The following is a 17,403-nucleotide window of genomic DNA, read 5'->3' on the forward strand; positions in this document are numbered from 1 at the left end:
AAGGAAATACAGCATGAAGATTTTATATTTTACTTTTTTACTCCCGATTACAATAATGTACAAGCTATTAAAAGAAAACTGACATTAAATACTAAATGGTCATGACTCTACCTTTATAGCAATAACTGAAGTTTAAACATATAAAAATGAACTGCGCCAATAAGCAAACTAACAGCTACAAGGCACTAGAATGTACACCCACAGTGAGTGTGTATACATGAAAAATGAATAACTAAATGTGCAGAGCTAGGTATATTTAGTTATTCAATAACTGAAGTTTGCTTCAACCCATAACTGACCCCAGTTCTAAAAAGGAGGAAACACAATTTGGCATGACTATTTATGAAGAAAAACAAAGATATTATTTAGATCCGAGATGTTACACTGTTTATTCTGCAATGTTCAAGATCATTATTTGACTTTGTATCAGAAATTATGTTTGTTAGGACAGAGTATTGTCAAACAAAACAGACTGAATCTAGAACCATTTAAATCCATGTGTAATTTAATATACAATACATAACATGGTTTGTTCTATATACTGAAACACTAGTTGTTGTTGCCATAGCAACTAACCCACAGTGCACTAGGTAACCAGTAACCCCATGGGCTGTAAGCAATGCAACCCTGCAATGCTAGGACATGAATGGAAACCTGTACTTCAAAGATGCACTAAATATATATTCAACAGTGTAAAATGTAATGACACTATGCTGGCAACCCAGAGCAAGCAATTCAACTCAAGTGCTCAACAGCCCTATACAGGGGAGTTGAGACAGCAATGTATATAATAAATGTATCAGGCAAAAAGTGCATGCTTATTCCACCAATGCATAAAAAATTTAGCATGTCGATAGTATATTAAATTATAGCCCTTCCTTCGAGTTCCCTTCTCCTGTTCTCAGACTATGCCAGGAAGCAAGACCTTGTGGTAAATATTCCATTTTATTATTATTATTGACATTTCTCCATCAAAATATAAATTCATAAAAATAAATGCTTGGCCCCGCTCACGATTAAAAAAATAAAAATGGCGATGCTCAGCAGCAGTCTCACAGAAATGTACACAAAGGAGGCTTTTGCAGGTAAATAACGTGCCTAAAATAAGTTGAATGCAAATATAATATTTTGGAAAGATCAATGGTGACAGAATATATATATTTTTTGGAGTTGAATGCCTACTACAGCCCTAAAATTTGAATCCTGCCTATTCACTGGGGTTTATGCTTGCTGCAGGACTACAAATAGTCGAGTCATTGTACATAAACAACAATAAAAAAATTATATCTAGATCTAGATATCTATCTATATACCTCTTATATCTATATCTAGATATAGATATATAGATATTAGATTACAAATATATAGTTGATTGATTACAAAAAGAACAAAAATATTGAACTTGAAAAAAATCCTGAATGTACATCCAACAATATTAAAGTCAGAAAAAAAGAATAAACATGCACCATTACTAGTTACTGTTCCTTTTGATATGGACTCCCATGGGTAAACATATCTTTTGAGGGGGGTTATTTATTTTTACAACAGGAGCTCTTCAAAACAGACCCAGGCGTACAGTGAGCACAACTAAAAGCATGCCCAGGTCAACGCCAACTTCAAAAAAGAGAACAAGGCTTTAACAAGCAAACCTGGAATGCTAAGCAGAGATCAGCAGCCTGTGGCAGCAAAGGGGGTCCGGCAGTGTTTTCCATTAGCACAGGAAAAGATTCATCAAGGAACCGTTGATGCCAAGAATTGATAAATTCCCCAACGTGCCCGACCTTCCTTTTAGCTGTACCTCTATGGTGGTGTGTGCAGGTATTTCACACTCTAAAGATCTGCTGCTGGACAGATTTTAATACTTTACAGCTGAACTCCAGGCAAACTGCTACATGCCCAGATGAAATACACGTATGGGGGCCAATTTACCTGTCAAAGGATATGAATTTCTGCCCAACCAATCTAGAGATTTACACAGCACAGCCAGGTGGATGACACCACTTATAGTTCAGGAATACACTGGTGTCCTCTAAATCTTCAGCTTGCTACTGAGTGTGAGAGCAGCAGCAGACCAATGAGCTCATCCCCTGCTCAGTCTACTCACTCCTCCTTTCAGCATTTTCTTTGTCACCATATTTTCATGCAGCACACCTGACTGGCTTCCAGTACTGCCCACCCCTTTACCAGTTTGAGTGCTGCTATGTAAGGGATTGCAAGTGACTAATACCAACTCAAATTCAGTTACATGCCTTAAATACATTTAAAGCAATACATTGTGGGGCATATTTATAAAGCAGTGAATGACACTGATGTTCACTGCAGGTGAACTAATCACCAATTTAAAGCCCATCGAGCTGGAAGATACACCTTAGTGTATGTTTTGTGAATGGCATATTTGCTACTTTATTAATATTAAATGACTTATTAGTACGTTTTTAGAACTGCCAAGAGTTCAGCACAAAGTATGTGCTGATAAGTCCAATTAACTTGCATATTCTCCCTGTGTTTGCGTGGGTTTCCTCCGGATACTCCGGTTTCCTCCCACACTACAAAGACATGCTGGATGGTTAATTGTTTTTTTTATCTAAAATCGGCACTTGTATGTGTGTACAGTAGGGACTTTAGATTGTGAGCTCCTTGTGGGCAGGGACTGATGTGAATGTGCCGTATGTAAAGCACTGCATTAACTGTTATGTAAATACCTTTAAATAAAGAAACTGCCGTAACTTTTAAATTAGAAGGTTTAAGTCTATAGAAAACCCAATTTTTTTTTGTTGTGTCCCAGGTGAAAGATCATCTCTTCATGTCCTAGAGACATAACAGTAAGGCCTGGTTCACACCTGGGCATTTTACAGCACGTAGGAACGCGCTGAAAAACGCCCTACGGCCAAAAGAAGTACAGGAGCTTCTTTGGGGCTTATTTGCCGAGCGTATCCATTAACCACTTCAAGACCAGGTGTTTAGACCCTTCCTGGCCAGGCCATTTTTCAGTGTTCAGCGCTGCAGTGCGTTTATTCCGTCATGCAACGCTGTACTGAAATGAATTTTATACCATTTTTTAGGGACAGATAGAGCTTTATTTTGGTGGTATTTAATCACCACTACAGGTTTTATTTTATATTATAATTAGGAAAAATTACAGAAGATTTTGAAGAAAAAAAAGTTTTTTTTTACATTATGTTAGGAAACATTTATTATTAACCAGTTTTTTGGTAAAATATAAAAGGTCGGGGTCACGTCGGGTAAATAGACACCAAACATCTCAAGCTTTAAAATTGCGCACACCCGCGAAATCGCAGAAAACTATTACCATACCCATACCCAAAATTGGCCATAGGCGACACTTTAAAAGCTTTTACCGCTCAGCAGTTTAGTGTTATCAGTGATTGATGGCCCTAGACTTATTGCTCTCACTCCGACGTTCACTGCGATATGTAACATGTGCGGCGTAATGGGCGCAATCGTCTTTGTTGCACGTATGCGCCCCCGACGCATGTTTTTTATGTATGGGTGGGGACTTCAAAAATGTTTTACATTCTTTTTTATGTGTTACTTTTATAAATTAAATTTTTTTTTTTTACTAAACTTTATTGCTATCACATACGAGGCTAATAAAAAATGTGATAGCAAAATATGTGACAGGTCCGCTTTATGGAGAAATCAGGGGTCTCCAAGACCGCTAATGTCAACTAGGACCCTCCAAAAGAAGCTGATGAAGCACAGATCTGCTCCATCAGCTTCTGAAGCTGGAGAGTGACACAAGAATGCGGAAGTGATGTATTATACAACACTTCCGCATTCTTGCAGAGGAGAGGGGACCGGAGGGAGCTCGTGTACCGAGCTCCCTCTGATCCCGTGACACAGGCGACCTGCTGATCCCGGGCTCGCACCGGGCACAGCAGAGCCCGGGATCAGCGCAACGATTTTGGGTGGCCGCGGAGGTGGCCACCCCATACACGCGATCCACCGCCTCTAAAGCCGGCGGATCGCTTGTATGGTATCAGGCATCGCTGCCTGTTTTTAAAAAACGGCAATTTGCCGAGAGGCGCGTGCGAGGGGGCGTGTCTGAGCGGGCGTCTAAAGACGCCCGCTCAGATCCAGAGAGCTCCGGGCCGGCCGTTTTTTCTACTACGGCCGGCCCGGAGGCAGTTAAGATACGGCCGGATAGCCCTCGGAAACACGCGTTTGACACGCGTTCCTTTTACCGCAAATCACGGTGCAAACACGCATATTCTGTACGACCAGGTGTGAACCCAGCCTAAGTGAGAGGAAATGTTTTCTAAGTGAGAGGAAATCAGTTAATGCTGGAACAGGTGCCCCCATTGGGAATTTTCTTTTTTGGATTTCTTATCACTTCCGTTCCCCACCACAATCTCCTCAAGAAAGTTGCACTGCTTGTGTAAGGGCCCACTCACACCAATTACAGTGCGTTCCAGCTGCACTGTAATCGCACACCAAACTCCCCCCTGCGTTATGGGATGGGATGTGGTGGTGCATTGAAGCCAATTGCACAGCAGTCACCCCCCCCCCAGTGCGATCGCCCGCACCAGAACACGTTGCACATAGATGCCTGCGTTCCCGTCCAGTGCGCTTGGAAAAAACGTAGCATGCCAACATGCAAGGAGATTTGGTCCTAGCTTGGGTTAATATACTCTACTAAGGATCCACTTTTGCGAAAAAGGAGCTATTTATAAAATACACGGCTTCCCATAAACATTCTACATAAAAATTCTTCATGTACTTGGCATATACTTTTCTCAGCCTAGTGATACTATTCACATACAGCAAGTACCTGACTATAGGAGATTAACTTTGCTAATGGGCATGCAAGATTTCTTTCAAAGGAAGGTTCACTGGTATCTGTGAAGTAGGGTTTTAAACCTTGGGGTCCACAGATCATTAAATACAACTATTATTTTGCTTGTAACCATATCTTTTAGAGAGATCTAATCATCGCTCATGAAAAACTAGTTATTAACATGTAAAAAACAAAACAAAAAACACACATCCACACTTTAGGCACACAATTATATACAGCATGAATAACTCTGCTCTATAGATTATCAGCAAACAAGCTACCAGCAATTCATGGCAATCACTAGTACAAGAGCAGTGTGTGTACGGCAAGAGTTGAGCATCATTGCTGGAGCCTTTGAAACACCCTTTAGCTCCAGTTTGGGGACATCAAACAGTGTTTAATGGGAGTGCTGACTGGTATAACAAGCAACCAGCAGGCTTTCAATAATCTTCAAATATTGCTAAAACCTACTGAACCTTAATAGCAGCTTGTTGGAAGTGACAGCACACCCAAGTTGTATGTGTAACATCCCCATGTTGGAACAGAGGTTGTCTTTAAAAAGGGCAAGTTGACTTTCCCAGATGAATCTGAGAAAATGAACATATATCCCCCCATACTTACCTTTCAGCAAACATTCCTTCCCCTCCGCCGGTACAGGTGTACTATCCATACCCCATACTACCATGTAGTGCAGCCCTGCACTCTGGATTATGAATTTTGCTTGCAAGTGGCGAGCACTCATTGGTCAGAGCTGTCACCAGGCCACTAACGCGTGCACGCCATTTGCGGACGAAGTTCAAAATCCAAAGCATAGGGCTGCGCTACACAGCAGTATGTGGTAGGGATCGTACACTCGTACTGGCGGAGGGGAAGGAGCGTTCGCCGAGATGCAAGTATACCGGGGTAGGGGCAAGTATACCGGGGGGGGGGCAGATTCACCTGGGAAAGTAGACTTATACTATAAAGGCTTTAACAGACCTGTTTAAATTGCTTTGCCAAAGCTTGCTGTACACACTGATCTTATACAAGCTGAAGCTTGTGTGAATGAGAACGCATAAAACCTAGAAATTGACAGACCCCAAGAGATCTGTTAGCATGCCAGTTTCCTTGAGTTTGCGCCTTATTTTAGGAAACATTAAACACTATAAGCTTGCAGTGAAAGAATCATTTGCCTTCTTTTTTGGGAAGGGGGAAGGAGGAGTTACACAAAGTATTAGCATACCTCCCACGTTTCTGAGAAGAAAAAGAGGGACACCTTCCATCACAACGTATTAAAGGGGATGAACATACCATACCCCTGCCACATGCCCAGTTTTGGAGGACCATTAAGAATTTATAGGCCAAAAATAAATGGTAAAATCCCAGAATTGCTTTTTTCACCATTACTTTATACCGGCTTTTCAAAATAGCAAACCAGATAATTAAGAGATGAGAAAAGTATTAGGGTTAGTGAGTGCGGTCCGGTGCGATCAAAATGCTGAAAGCACTATTTTAATCACACCGCACTGCAGGCACAATGTGCCTTGCGTTCCCGTGCGGGCGATCCCATTGCGGCCGCAGGGCGTGGCCATGGTGCCATTCACTTCAAAGGCCCGCCACGTCCCCTCCAGCCGGGCCGCAATGCGATGTAGTGCGTTCCGGCCAGAATCGGACCAGAACGCACTGCTTATGGTGTGAACTAACCCTTAGAGCAGAATGATAGATGTACCAAAAATGAGGGAATACTGGAGGAGGAAAAAAAAAAAAGGAAGTTGGGAATAACTACTACAAGGAATGCACAGACCTATTAGGCTAGGTTCACGCCTGCACGCATCCCAGGGCTGCGCGATCATGTGCACAATGGGGTGACATCCGCGCATCAATCACTGGAAAACAAAAAACAAAAACAAAAAAGTCACAGCTTTTTTTGGCATCATGTTCGCTTGCACGGGCAGAATCGCGGCAGGAAACTCGCACGATCCGCCTGGCACGACTGGGGTGCCATTAGAAAATAATGGCACCCATAGCCCGATCGCCTGCAGTGGGCGACTCAGTTTGCTGCGTGGTTTTGTGCACGGTTGCCGCGCGGTCAGGAGTTGCCCAGGTGTGAACCTAGCCTTAAAACTACACATTTGTTTACCACAAGATGACTTTTTTCATTGGTAAAAATAATGAAAAAAACTTGTGTAAAAGAAAAAAAAAATATGTCCCGATCACACATAGTGTAAATACATATCTGAAATATTTTGTGGCAGAAAATAAGGAAGTCAAAACAGCAGCATGAAAACCTGGAATGCTTTGATAGAGCAGAGAGAGCTCAGACCTGCACAGATCCGGCTAGTCCCATCTTGCTGAAAGGCTGGACTAGCTGCCAGACACCTCAAACTCTGTCTGACAGAAAACCGCTCTGACAGTCAACTCACAATGTTATCTGCAAACACCTCAGAAAGGTCACAATGGAAACAAGCTTGGCACTCTGGGATTATCAGCCGTCAAACCTGCATACAGCAGCTTGAGATAAACCATAACCAATATACCAGTGTGAACGAGCCCATAAATGGCAGATGGGGGATTTTAATTGAAAGCACAGCTCTAGATTCAAAAGATGTGCCATTAAGCAGGCCATATGTAAGGGATGATCAGTAAATCCAAAACTAGTGCTTCAGCTTTTGTAGATCCTGGCAAGTTAAAACATTAAAATCCCCCCCCCCCCAAATCGGGCTGCAACCAACTAATCAATGAATCGATAATGAGAATAGTTGTCAACTATTCTCACTGATTAGTTGGTTGGATCCCCTAGCTCTCTCCTTCATGCTGGGAGGAGGGCACAGTGAGCAGTGGGCGGGTGTAATGGCCAGCCTGCTATTGGCTATTGCAATTTGAAATGGCCAATAGCAGGCTGCCTATTGCACCAGCCCACTAACTGCTGTATTTACATTCAGCTCCCATCACAGCTCCCATCTGCAGAATCTTGCCACTGCCACTTGCCACTGCAGCTGTCATTCCCGTGCTGAAAGTATTCAAGCGCCATGTGCCTACAATAATTGGAAGAAAAGAAAAAAAAGGTTAGAAAAAAAAAAAAGTCATTTTCGGTTTTGACCTGACAAATTCTGCTGCGGGAGGTGCGTTGCAGTACCATTCATTTCAACAGCACCCCAAAACATGCCTCCCACCCATAGTGTTATCGCTAGCACTGAAACACACGGTACCGCAATGCCATGCTTTCCAGTGCAGTGCAATTGCAAAGAATTGTGCATGCAGTTTTATTCTGTAAACTTTGCTTGTAACACGGCATTTGTGTATTTTATATTAAGGATATTTTTTTTGGGGGATAAATAAAATGTAAAAATCTTGACCAACTTATCGATTATGAAAATCATCATTAGTTGCAGCCCTAACCCCCCCCCCACTTCGAAGGGTTCTTCTCCCTGCAGGCTACTTTATACTTTTGAATATGAAGTAACTGTGCGTGCCTCCACCCACACAGCCATGACAGCCTTTTAGTCCTGTCTGTGCGGGAAAAAATAATAATCTCACATTTCTGTTTAGGAATGCGTGTGCGTGCATTTATTTACTTACTGTAAAAGGTGAACTATGCCTTTAAATAACTTTAAGCAACTATAGACAAGTTATAAATATACACTGCCTGGCAAAAAGACGCACACTAATATTTAATTGGACCGCATTTAGTTTTGGCTGTGACATCATTTCCATAAGCTTATGCAATGTCACAACATTTATTTCCATCCAGAGTTGGATTCGTTTTTTCACCAAGATCTTGTAGTGATAATGGGAGAGTCGGAGCACTGGGAAAAGTCTTTTCCAGCACATCCCAAAGATTCTCAATGGGGTTAAGGTCTGGACTCTGTGGTGGCAGATCCATGACTGAAAATGATGTCTCATGCTCCCTGAACCACTGTTCCACAATTTGAGCCCGATGAATCCTGGAAATGTCATCTCCTTATATGGCCAAGTCAGGGTGGGGTTTGGGTGGCCAAAGTCTATAAAACCCCATTCACACTGAGCGATTTGTAGCGCAATTTTAGCTCAAAAATCACTCAAACAGCAGCTCAATGTAGCTTGCCCAATGAATTTCAATGGAGCAGATCACATCTCACAGCTCAATGACGCCTGTAGCTTGTAGCTCAAGCTTGTCGCTTGAACATTACCTTTTTTTCGTCGGATTTCGTGCGATTGGGCCGAATAGACTTCAATGGTGTAGCTCTATGTCGCAATACAGAATTGTCACTTTTGCACAGAAAAATAAGCAGGAAACAGGAAGAGGAATTAAGTCACATCAGGACCGCTTTTGATTGGATAAAGCCCAATGTAGCAGCTACGAAGTCCATGCCAAAAGTAGCGCTACGTAGCGCGACAATATGTGCACTGTAGCTCAATGTCTCTCAAAGTCGCTCAGCTCAAATCAGCGCTAAAAAAAGATTTTAATGTAGCTCAGCGTGAATGGGGTCTAAGTTAAATTCACAAACTCATAACACAAGGATAAGGAGACTTATTTGGAGAAAAAAAAAAAAAGAGTTCTCACCTGAAGCCATTGGGATTTGAAAATGACAGTAACACGTGTGAAATAAAAGATCCACATCCTGGTGTTAAAGCTTTGTGAATTGAGCCTTTTACATGTTACAATCTTTCTTCTGATTATAGTGAAAGGCTGCTGGAAGCTAATGGACATAAAACATTTTAAAGCATATAAATGTTACTAATGATTTTGCATAATCCAAAGATTTCATTGAAGCATATTTTCACCGTAACACTCAAAAACCAACCGATGGCATTTCATTGTCTGCTCATGTTTATAGACACAAAACAGACACTCAAGTGAGCATCATCGCACAATGAAAAAAACTTATATTACGTGTGGAAGGTCACACATCAAGACTGTGGCAATGACTGCCAATTTGTACCTAGACCAATGGTACTGGGTATGGGCGCCTACTATTTAACAAAAAGGTATTTACTTGTCTGGTAGGCGTTGATCCAAAAGGATTTCAGCATGCCTTGCCAAGATCGGCTCATCCTGGCACATCCGCATGTGACCACGTATGTTTAGTAAGCAAGTGAAACCAAACTTAATGGAAGCATACCGGCTGAACCTGTTCCATTAATGCCGGGGCATGTCAAATTTGTAATTATATATTTCTTTTACATGCACGTATTTAAAAGCATGATTTGGCTGCGTCATACCTGTCTCAGTTTCGCTTCAAATTACTTCCAACTTTATTGGTAGTCAGCAGCTCAGAGCGTGAAATGGGACGTTATTATCAAGTTTATGAGGTTAACGAGAATTCTAGCAATGTTGTAACCCGGTTGATGTAATGTCTCTCTTTTTTGTAAACTAGAATTACATGTTCACAGGTATGAAGGCAGCCAGCAAACCTTTTATTTACAAGGCTACTTATGCAACCGCATTGTGCAAAGCACTGCTAAAGCGACCCTACACTCTTGTCCTCAATCACCTCTGGTGATCATATATCAGCATCATATCAAGTAGAAATTGTAACTTTTATTTTGTAACAACTTCCATTGTTTGCACATCCAACCAAAGCTCTTTACGATTATAAGGGCTAGATCACCTTTTCACAAAAACTGATAAAGGTGAACTTACAATACCCTTTTCACCGGTCCCTGTGCCACTTACCCCAGTGTATTGATAACTCTCGCCCGCCACCCATACCACTCGGTATAATGGTTTGGAAACCTGAAAAAATGAAGAACTCACAGTACCCTCCTGAACCGTGCCAGTTCCATAGCCACTTATCGGTAATGATGACCCTCGACAGCTAAACAGTTTGGGAACTTGAAAACTTTACTACACAGACCTGAAGGCTATATAGAAAAAGCATGTTCGTAATGGGGAGCAGTGATTGGTCAGCACAAATGGACATTTCTTCTAAGCCTTCTTTCTTCCAAGACTCCCAGAAGAATGAAGAGCTTGACATTGGTCAGCACAGTCACGTGGCTGTGCTGACCAATCACTGCTCTCCATGTAAGCATTATGGTGCTATATACAGCCTCCATGACTGTGTAACAACCTTTTCAAGTTCCTGGACCATTCTACCCCTAGCGTGGGCAGCGAATGAGAGTCATTATTACAGATAAGTGGAACTGGAACTAGGGGGATTAAGAGGGTGTTGTGCATTAGCTCACTTTTCATTTTTTGCAAAAAGGTGAACCCTTTATTATTGTAAAAAAATGTAATATATACACAACCACCTGAAAGTTTTAGAATACCAGTTTTTACTGAAAATTAAAGTGTATTTTTTGTTTTGAATATCTTTATCTACTTTTTGTAATTGTTATTCATTCTTTACCCAGTGTTGTGAAAACACCTTTGTCCCTCCAAAAACTAGAGTCGGGTGAAATTTGGCAAGTACTAAAAATACATTACATATGACTCACTCCACTCTCTTTTCCTGTCAGCACATGTGCACTATGAGAGAGTCTGACTGGCTAGTAGATATGCCCATTCATGGCTTGGTCTCAGTGTTACAGAGCAGACATTTGTAGAATGCAGATAGCAAAACAGATTTGGATATATAAACTGGCTGCATTTAGAAAACAATGTATTTATTCTTTTACAAAACTTTTATGAATTTTTATTTTTCACAAGCATACAATAAACAGAAGCAGAGCAGATAGGACTAATATGCTGATGCAGCAGCCGATAACAGTTGAGTAACAAGTGTACCGTAGCCAATGCCTTCCAAGAATATCAAGTATGTTGCAGTCCGATACTGAACAAAAAGGAAAGCAAGGTTGGCGTTAAGACAGGGTACCCACGGGACACCACGGGGACCTATATTATATGCCCAGCAGCCATTGGGGCTATCATACCTCAGAAATGGCTCCAGAGAATATTCGAATACTAACCTGCAAAAACAAGAACCCAGTGTTCGGGTAGGGGGCCCCAAAGAACAAGGTTTAAGAACTCTTGAAACCAGCACTAGGGTAGGGAGAGGAGAGGATAAACGAGGAGAGGAAAGAAGCAAAAAAAGAGGGGAAAGGAAGAAAAGAGAAAAAGGACGAGAAAAACACCAACATAATAAAAAGATATTGGAAAAGATTTAAGAGACAAAAGTATGAAGAAAACCAGATAGGAAAGGTCGAGGAGGGTTCACTCTGGAGAATGGTTAGGTATTGCTAGGAGGATACCAATGCAAAATCAAAACCGTGTGGCCTTGCATATGAAATCCAAGGTCCCCAGATCTAGCAAAGTTTCTTTTGAGAATCCACTAGAGTCACTGACAATGTTTCATTCATCTGGGTGCCCATGACAATATTCAACAAATGTATTATTTTGCAAGAAAGTAATTGCCTGGAAAACATGACTCCAGTCAGGTTTTCCTTGCAGTCAACTTCCCTGCTGGGAAGATATCTTCCCAATTTCGGTCATCAGGGACAGAAAAAACAGAAGCGCGCCAGACCAGACCAAAATGGATGTTAAATGCACATAAAAAAAGCTTAATGATAGTGTTGATCAAACAACCAACACATTTTGGAGCACAATAAACCCCTTACTCAGAGCCTATAGCTATGGGTAGTTCTCCCAAACTCTGCAGATTGCAAGCAGTGATTAGAATTTATGTCCTGACATTATTACAGGAAATGAGGCAATCTCTCTTCAATGTGTCCTAACAAAGATTTAGAGGTTGGAGGTAGGAACCACTAAAAAGCTGTGTGGAGCCAGAAATGTAAAACTACCAGAAGTGTCTTTTTCTGAAGACTTCAACTGGTGAGTTCTCTTTATTGGAGTCGTATTTGGTCATTGCGGACACCAAGAGAGGTAAGCAAAAAGTAAAAAGGGAACCTTTTTAGTGGGACTCCAAGTCTTGGCAACAGGGTTGCTTCAAAAAGGACCACATCATACATGATGAACTAGTTCCAAGGGGCTAAGTGTCCTGACGAAAAATTCTTGAGCAAAAAAATAAAAAACTGTATTTTGCCACAAGCGTCAATATATTTAGTCAAGCAGGCCAAGTCACGTTCTTGGAATTTTTGCAGTATTATTACGTGTTAAGAAACACTACACTAGATAAAGAAGTGAAAGAAGCGTTTCACTTCTTCAATGGACATTTTGTTGCCTCTTGCACAAACATCTCTTTATAGTCTATAAACAACATGGAAGAAAAAGCATGAGCAAATCCCCCATGTGATAATCAGCTGGCGATCTTGTGACAACACCGTTAATGCACTTTCTAGGTCTGCTAATATCTTCTGCATTGGTCAGCTGATGGGCTTTGCCATGGCGACAACTATGCATACAGATCATACTAAACAAGATTACATACCTTTGAGATCCTTGGTTTATGAGCGATGGCCGTTGCCAAAACGTCCGAGCCAGATCGCTGAATAAACTATGTGGCTGCAGACGGCATAAAACAAAACTCACATCCCGCATATTAAACTGTACGCGATGAATTCCAGATAAGCTCCAAAGTATTGCAGATCTATTTACTTTCAAGTTGCTATCCTCGGGAGACGGCCTGGCCAGACACTTCCTCTTCCAGCCAGGTGTACAGGATATATTATCCTCACTGTGTTTATTCAGTTCACTTGCTTGTTTCCTTATGGGGAGGAACTTGTTTGGAGGGGAAATACATTTCTGAAACATCCTATATACTTTGTCAAGACAGAGTGCATAAAACCGGGCTCTGACAATTGAGACTTCACATCATCAATGTATGCAAGCAGTAAAAAAAAGGATAGAAAATGTACTACTTGTACTTGAAGCTCAAATTACAGATACAAAAGTGTTTATTTAAATGTATACCCAAATAGCCACAGAGTATATATAAATTAAGGATGCACCGATACCAGTTTTCCAGGATAGAGTACGAGTACTGATATTTTCATTTTCAGTACTCGCCGATACCGGAAGTCCCATTAAGGAAGCCAGGTAATGACTCGACACACTGCTTCCTGATTTGCCGGGAAGTGTGTAAAGACTCGCCACTCGGCTTTCTGATTAGCAGGGAAGCCGTCTCCCTGCTTCCTCGTCACCAGGTCATCAGGAGTCTGACCTTCACTTTGACTTTCTAATGAGCATGCTTGCATTGAATCAGACATGTAGAAATTAGCTAAGCCAGAGACAACCAGCCAAGTGGCATTTGAAGGCCTCAGACGGGGCGTGCACGCCCACTGAGGGGCCAATCCCGGGAAGGACAGGTGCTTTGTGTAATTGCAGGCAGCATCCTGTTCTTTACTATGGGAGGACGCAGCTGTGCGCAATCATCTACCCACCCGGACTTGCACATCCGTGCGGGTCCAGGTATCCACACTTGGACACAGACATGTGAGAGGTGTGAGGTGTTATACATGGGAGTTTTGCTTCACAATAAGTATTTGTTATATCAATAAAAAGTTGTTTTAAATCTATGAAGATCCATAGAAATGTGGCTGTTTGGAAAAAGAATCCATGGGTGAGGGAAGGTCAGTATTAGGAGCAAGTCAGGTATTCTGCAGTACACATGTGCCGACAAGAAACATACCGACAGGAGCACAGCTCCTTCACTACCCAATCACAGGCTGGGGGTGGAGAAATTACCTAGCTGCACTACTCCAACTGTAGTAGAAAAAAAAGTCAGGTCGCCAGGCTGACTACTGTTGGGTAGGGCTGTCTACGAGGGGAAACAAATCCTTTGCAACGTAAAATAGCTTCCGTGTATGTGCATATGTATTTTTCCCTTGAGTTCAGCTTTCAGAAGAGGTCAGGCACTGTGTGTAAATTGTACCAGATGAGGAACATACTGTCCGGATTATCAATTGTATACGCAATTATTCTATTTGTGATGGACTGTCATAGAACTGACAGCCTCAGACTGGTACACTAGATCTCCATCTGGCAGGTAATGGTTCTGAGTAAGGTGGCAGCTTTACAAAACCAATTGCCATCTTTTTTTTTTAAATTAGTGTTATAACAAGTCTTCCATAGACCTTGAATGTTAAAAGCTTGCAGATGGCTACTGCAATATGGGTTGTCTCTACATATGACTATTTTACAATTACATCTATTTTAAAGATGACTATTTTGTGGCACTGAGCCATTTTGAGAGGAGGGTGCTGTGGGTCTAGGTTATTAATGACTCATTTTGGCGTACTATGCTATTGTGACACAGAACACTTACAGGGGCAGTCATCTACCTAAATCTCCATATGATCAAATAAAACATTTCCCTCCCACTTCCCTGACCTAAAAGGATCATACCCTCACACACTGCAGATCTATACTTACCAAGAGCCGAGGGCTGGTGCTTCACTGTTTGTTGACATCCAATGCTTGCAGTCTACCTCTCCTGTCCATCTCCCTGTTGGGAGAGGACTCCACAGAAGTCTATGCAGCTGTAATGTGCAGGTGCAGCCAGCAGAGGGAGCAATGCAGTTCTGGAATATAAACAGTAAAGGAACTGTGCCAATCAGATCTCAGCAAGTATGAATTTGTGGAGGGTGGGATCATTTAGGACAGAGGCAGGGAAGAAAAAGGATAAGTTGACTTTATTTTAATGTACACTTATCCTTTAAATGGTTAGATTGGCTCCACCCACAAAAACTCAATGTAGAGCTGAAAAACTGTTTCACTGACTTCATGAATGTGAAGACAGGTGCAACAAACCATAGCAAGTGATCCACAAGCATCACAAATCTCAACTTATCTGCAAATTAATGGGCTGGGTAAGAACCCCTGGCAACTATAAGATGGTCAGTGTAAATGTACCAATCCCCAGACCTCGTGCACAGTTTTTTGGCACAAGCATTAACTGTCTTGTTTATCCAAAGAAACAGGTTTTGACATCTGTGTGGAAGGTCAAATCTGTTAAAGATGAGAACACAAACCTGAGAGAGCAGTTTGTACATTTACAGCATTGGTTATGTCGATGAGGCATGCAAGGCCATTGCTAGACACATTCGAAGAGTGCTAGATGCTTGGCTTCAATAGTTGCAGACCTGAAACATGCATGCAACAAATACCAGAGTAGCTCATCTTTATACGTTCCAGGTCAGCGACTCAACTGTTGAACAGCGCAAGTATAGTCAAAGAACTAGCGTTCTGTAAACTGGGCAAAATTAATGAGAGCTTACATGATTTTCTCATAACGGATGTACCTATACATTTTTAGGTTCACTGGCAACCAGGTTCTTGAGTTTTTATCCAGCTTTGAACTAACATTACTGTATTATTATATAAAAAAACAAAAAAAAAAACAAAGTTACACACTTGGGCTTAATTCACAGCTGGGCAGCTGTCCGCATGTATTCAGCGGTACGAATACGCACAGAGCAACTTCAAGGGCCCATTTACACCACATCCAGATTACCTCCAGACCAGACTGCAGACTGTTTCTGGACCCAAAATGCATTCCAATGTATCCCTATGCTATTTCTGGCTTCTGTTGCCACCAGCGCAGTATGTTCCAGATCACACCAGAAAAAAATACTGCTTGTCCCATTTTGTCTGGAATGCACTGGAACGCATCAAAAACGCACCTGTAAAACCATTTTAAGCTAAAAAATAAAAAAGATAAAAAATTTCCAATGGTGCAAAAATGCAATGCATTTTGTTCCACATCTGGTCTGGAAAATGGTGTGAACCCAGCCTAAACAGACCACAAAACCACGCGGCCCCCAAAATAGTCCAAGCACGATAATCCGGCGGATTCTGTGCGGTCAAGGCTATTTAAATAGCCACAAGCGAGCGGCATCCGTGCGGATTGAAAAATATACGCGTTTTCGTCCCACGCGGAAACTGCAAACACTATAGTGATATTTTCAAATAAGGTTTTCAGTTGAGGCTGCATTCACATATTCTGGTTGGAAAACCAAAATATCTTGAAGGTCCCAAATGCAAATTGTTTGACTTCAAACGCAAGTCACTTGTTCACATCAAGACTTTGGAATGAGGAAGAAAATTCCTGCACAAAGCATTTTTTTTTTAATCCCTCAATACAAAACTATGCCAATGCCAAACCTTGGAAAAATGCTACTTATAAGCAAAACAAGTGACAAAATGCCTCAAAAGAATATAAAATACACAATGCTGAGATGGGATTTGTTGCCTTTCATTAGTGCCAATGCAAAAATGTATAATACTGCAAGGCATTTTAGGAGTTGTTGGCACAAGTGAGCCCTAGATTTGAGACGATCCTCCACTTGTAAAGTTAGCCATATACATGGCAATTTATTTTTTATTCCTCATTTACAATTTGGTTTTTCAGTAAACTGTATCAAAGCTGACAATTTATTGCCCAGTTTGGCCTTCATACAGCTTTTTAGTCGCAGACCTGTGTAATCAATAGAATTTTGATGGCTGATCAAACTTGTGGATGGTAGATTCGTTTTTGGCGAATACTTGCAGTGGTATGTGTGATTCCCGATAGATGACAAGTGGTAGACTAAACAAAACAAAAACAAAAAAAAGAAGAAGTGCAACAGCCAGCTTCAGTGTGAACCCCCCCAAAAAAGAAGAAACAGCCCTTACTTGTAAGAACGAGGCCAGCTATTCCTTCAGATCATCTCTCAGAAGAGCCCAAAGCCCTTATCATGTGTTCATGGATTTCTCCCTTATTAAAGGCTCACATACATTTTTCTGTGACTGCACACATGCTGCATAATTT

Source organism: Nanorana parkeri, unplaced genomic scaffold, assembly GCF_000935625.1.
Source record: "Nanorana parkeri isolate BGI_ZX_2015 unplaced genomic scaffold, ASM93562v1 scaffold20, whole genome shotgun sequence".
Classification (NCBI taxonomy): Eukaryota; Metazoa; Chordata; class Amphibia; order Anura; family Dicroglossidae; genus Nanorana; species Nanorana parkeri.